General features: G+C 36.8%; 3 non-coding genes across 3 annotated transcripts; 1 reads left to right on the forward strand and 2 right to left on the reverse strand.

Moving 5' to 3' along the window:
• The first annotated feature begins 267 nt into the window (after positions 1 to 267).
• TRNAQ-CUG (transfer RNA glutamine (anticodon CUG)) lies at positions 268 to 340 on the forward strand. The gene has a single exon. It is a non-coding gene; the product is annotated as a tRNA-Gln (tRNA).
• A 2,251-nt stretch (positions 341 to 2,591) lies between these two features.
• TRNAQ-CUG (transfer RNA glutamine (anticodon CUG)) lies at positions 2,592 to 2,664 on the reverse strand. Its single transcript has one exon. It is a non-coding gene; the product is annotated as a tRNA-Gln (tRNA).
• Positions 2,665 to 4,048: 1,384 nt separating this feature from the next.
• On the reverse strand, positions 4,049 to 4,121 carry TRNAQ-CUG (transfer RNA glutamine (anticodon CUG)). Its single transcript has one exon. It is a non-coding gene; the product is annotated as a tRNA-Gln (tRNA).
• Between the last annotated feature and the right edge of the window lie 879 nt (positions 4,122 to 5,000).

Raw genomic sequence — 5,000 nt, forward strand, 5'->3', positions numbered from 1 at the left:
AGATATGTATTAATTTCAGTATATATGCAAGACCGTGTAATAAATATTCATGTTGTCGGACCTCGCACAATTTTAACAAACCGGCCAAAGAGAGAGAGAGAGAGAGAGAGAGAGAGAGAGAGAGAGAGAGAGAGAGAGAGAGAGAGAGAGAGAGAGAGAGAGAGAGAGAGAAAGAAAGAGGAAGAGAAAAAGAGAGAGAAGGAGAAAGAGAGAGAGAGAGAGAAAGATAGATATATAGACAGATGGCTTCGTAGTATCTCTTAACATGTTCTCATGGTGTAGTGGTCAACATGTCTGACTCTGAATCAGGTGAACTCGGGTTCGATTCCCGATGAGAACAATTCCGCTAGTGTTTTTTCTTCTTTCATATTTCAATCATAACAGTAACAGAAAAGAAGAAGAAGAAGAGAGAAAGGGAGAGGGAGGAGGAAGCATACATTTTTTTTCATTTTTTATTTGGTAGTATGTAGACATCTCAACTTTCAGGGTTAACAGTGACAGAAAAGTTAGGGAGAGAGAAAGGGAGAGGGAGAAGGAAGTATACATGTGTTTTGTGTGTGATGAGTCGGATGTAGTGATGATGATGATGATAGTGTATAATAATGATGCGAAGATAATCGGCCGGTTTGTTTATATTGTGCGAGGTCTGACCCAATTAATGAGCATATATACGGACATTCATACCCGCAGAAATAGATGCATATCGGTGTATCTATCTAATAGATATACATTTATCTATCTATCCGGTAATAAGCATGTCTAGACTAATAGATATGCATTTTTCTTTGTATGGATACATGTCCGTATTATTGATATTCATTGGGTCGGGCCTCGCACAATTTTAGCAAACCGGCCTAAGGACATGTGTCCATAGAGAGAATCATTAAAAAAAAGGGAAAAAAAAAGAAAAGAAAAGAAAAAAACATTGTGTTTGGAAGACATGACTTTTTATACGAAAACAATTCTTGAGTAATATAAGCGAATAACAAAAGTAGTAAGGAAGATCTATTTAGGTGTGTTTGTGTGTGTGTGTGTGTCTTCATGTATGTTTGTATGTCTGTGTGTAGGAAACTCGCTCAGTATCAGAAAGATTATATTCGATTTTATTTTGATTTTATATGACCTTACAGAATCCAAATGGCCAAATTCGGGCGAGACAACTGAAGCATAAATCACAGAGCGAAGGGCAAGGCAGGATCGTGGGTGTCATAGATACATGGTCAGGATAATTGAACAGAAAGGTAATATGAAAGGGAAAAGATCTGTTGTGTCCGTTTATTGTTGTCTAAATGTCGTGTACTGATAACGATGCGCGGACTTTTGATGTGATGACTTATTTTGGTTAATTTATTGATGTTTCTTTCTTGTCTGCGTCTGGATTTTTTTCTGTATTTCTCTCTCCTTCTCTCTCTGAGTCCTCTTATTTTGTTCAGTTTCGGAGCTTTAAATTGTAGGACTTCATTGAATACGTAAGACATGCAAATTCATGTACAAATTCACCTCTCTCTACCTCTATAAGTATCTTCGTCTGTCTGGCTCTGTATGCCTTCTCTCTCTCTCTCTCTCTCTCTCTCTCTCTCTCTCTCTCTCTCTCTCTCTCTCTCTCTCTCTCTCTCTCTCTCTCTCTCTCTCTCTCTCTCTCTTTCTCTCTCAGTCGTGTTGAAAACTACACTATGAGAACAAGTTTACAATGAAGAGGAAGCAATATCTATGTCTCTCGCTCTCGCTTTCTCTCTCTCTCTCTCTCTCTCTCTCTCTCTCTCTCTCTCTCTGCATATATAAGTTTGCACACACACACACAGATAGACACATAAATATAGAGATAACTTCAGTGTAGTGGTCAACACGACTGACTCTGAATCAGGAGAGCCCGGGTTCGATTCCCGATGAGAACAATGTTTTTTTTTCATATATGATAGTATATAGGCATATCAACAACTATAACTCATAATAGAGACAGAGAGGAAGATAAAGAGAGGGAGAAGTAAGCATACATTGTTTTGTGTGTGATGCGATGGATGTAGTGATGATGATTTTAGTGTGTATAAAAGTACGTTTAATGGTAGAGATAAAGAAGAAATAAGATCATCGTCCGGTTTCTTAAAATTGTGCGAGGCCTGACCCAATGAATGAGCATATATACGGACAGTCATACCCGCAGAAATAGATGAATATCTATACAAAGAAAAATGCATATCTATTAGTCTAGACATGCTTATTACCGGATAGATAGATAAATGTATATCTATTAGATAGATACACCGATATGCATCTATTTCTGCGGGTGTGAATGTCCGTATATATGCTCATTAATTGGGTCAGACCTCGCACAATATAAACAAACCGGCCGATTATCTTCATCATCACTACATCCGACTCATCACACACAAAACACATGTATACTTCCTTCTCCCTCTCCCTTTCTCTCTCCCTAACTTTTCTGTCACTGTTAACCTTGAAAGTTGAGATGTCTACATACTGCCAAATATGAAAAAAAAAAAAAATGTATGCTTCCTCCTCCCTCTCCCTTTCTCTCCTTATTTTTTTCTGTTACTGTTAAGATTGAAATATGAAAGAAGAAAAAATGCTAGCGTTCTCATCGGGAATCGAACCCGAGTTCGCCTGATTCAGAGTCAGACATGTTGACCACTACACCATGAGAACAAGTTAAGAGTTACCTGGAAGCCATGTGTATACATATCTATTTTTCTGTCTCTCTCTCTCTTTCTCCTTCTCTCTCTCTTTTTCTCTTACTCTTTCTTACTCTCTCTCTCTCTCTCTCTCTTTGGCCGGTTTGTTAAAATTGTGCGAGGTCCGACAACATGAATATTTATTACACGGACTTGCATATATACTGAAATTAATACATATCTACCAGTCTAGACATGCATATCTAATGGATAGATAGATAAACGTATATGATTGAATTTATACATGTATTTCCATGTCTTGCGTATTCAATGAAGTGCTACAATTTAAATTTCCGAAACTGTACCAATAGGACGACAGAGAAAGGAGAGAGAGACGAAGACATGGAGAGGAGATGGACGAATACATAGAGAGGAGAGAGACAGACAGAAAAAAAATCTAGACGCAGACAAGAAAGAAACATCAAGAAATTAACCAAAATAAGTCATCACATCAAAAGTCCGCGCATCGTTATCAGTACACGACATTTAGACAACAGTAAACATGGACACAACAGATCTTTTCCCTGTTATATTACCTTTCTGTTCAATTATCCTGACCATGTATCTATGACACCCACGATTCTGCCTTACCCTTCGCTCTGTGATTTATGCTTCAGTTGTCTCGCCCAAATATGGTCATTTGGATTCTGTAAGGTCATATAAAATCAAAATAAAACTCTTGAATATAATCTTTCTGATACTGAGCGAGTTTCCTACACACAGACATACAAACATACATGAAGACACACACACACACAAACACACCTGAATAGATCTTCCTTACTACTTTTGTTATTCCCTTATATTACTCAAGAATTATTATCGTATAAAAAGTCCTGTCTTCCAAACACAATATGTTTTATTTTTATTATATTTTCTATTTTTGATTTATTTATTTATTTATGTTTTATTTTTATTTTCTTTTCTATTTTTGATTTATTTGTTTATTTTTATGATTCTCTCTATGGACACATCCTTAGGCCGGTTTGTTAAAATTGTGCGAGGCCCGACCCAATGAATATCAATAATACAGACATGCATCTATACAAAAATGAATACATATCTATCAGTCTAGACATGCTTATTATAGGATAGATAGGTAAATGTATATTTATTAGATAGATAGACTGAGATGCATCCATTTCTGCGGGTATGAATGTCCGTATATATGCTCATTCATTGGGTCAGACCTCGCACAATATAACCAAACCGGCCGATGACTCATCACACACAAAACACATGTATGCTTTCTTCTCCCTCTTTCTTTCTCTCTCCTTAACTTTTTATAAGTCACTCTTAACCTTGAAAGTAGATGTCTACATACTACAAAAAAAGAAGAAAAAAAAAAGAGATTAGTTTGTTCTCATCGGGAATCGAACCCGAGTTCGCCTGATTCAGAGTCAGACATGTTGACCACTACACCATGAGAACATGTTAAAAGTAATTAGGAAGCCATCTGTCTATATTTCTATCTATTTATCTCCCTCTCTTTCCTTCTCTCTCTCTCTCTCTTTCTCTCCCTCACTCTCTTTCTCTTTCTCCCTCTTTCTCTCTCACTCTCTCTTTCTTTTTTCTCTCTCTTTGGCCGGTTTGTTAAAATTGTGCGAGGCCCGACAACATGAATATTTATTAGACGGACATACATATGTACTGATTTTAATACATATCTACCAGTCTAGACATGCACATCTAAAGGATAGATAGATGATTGTATATGAATGAATTTCTACGTGTTTGCATGTCTTACGTATTCAATGAAGTGCTACACTTTAAAGTTCCGAAACTGTAATAAATAAGACGACAGAGATAGAGAGAGAGAAAAGAAGAGAGACGAAGACATAAAGAGGAGAGAGACAGATAGAGATAGAGGGAAATGGGAGACAAAGACAGAGAGAGAGAGAAAGAGAGAGAGAGAGAGAAAGAGATTGAATAAATAAAGTTCTTTTCCTTCTACATCCTATGAGTGGTGATTTTTTTTTTACATGCATTGCCTATTTTACGTATTTCATGAAGTGCTACAATTTAAGGCTGCGAAACTACACTAAAGAAATTACTAGTCAGGCGAGAGAGAAAGAGAAATAAAGAGGGAGACAGATAGAGAAGGAGAGAGAAAAAGACAGAGAGGAGAGACACAAAGAACAAGGAAACACGAAGAAACTAACCAAAATAACCTGTAAGTCATGACATATACACAACAATAAACTTAGACACAAGTGATCGTTTCCTTTTTATATCTTTTTTCTTCAATGATTCTATAACACCCACGATTCTGCCTTACCCTTCGCTCTGTGATATATGCCTCCGTTGTCT

The sequence above is a fragment of the Penaeus vannamei genome, chromosome 15 (assembly GCF_042767895.1).
Source record: "Penaeus vannamei isolate JL-2024 chromosome 15, ASM4276789v1, whole genome shotgun sequence".
Classification (NCBI taxonomy): Eukaryota; Metazoa; Arthropoda; class Malacostraca; order Decapoda; family Penaeidae; genus Penaeus; species Penaeus vannamei.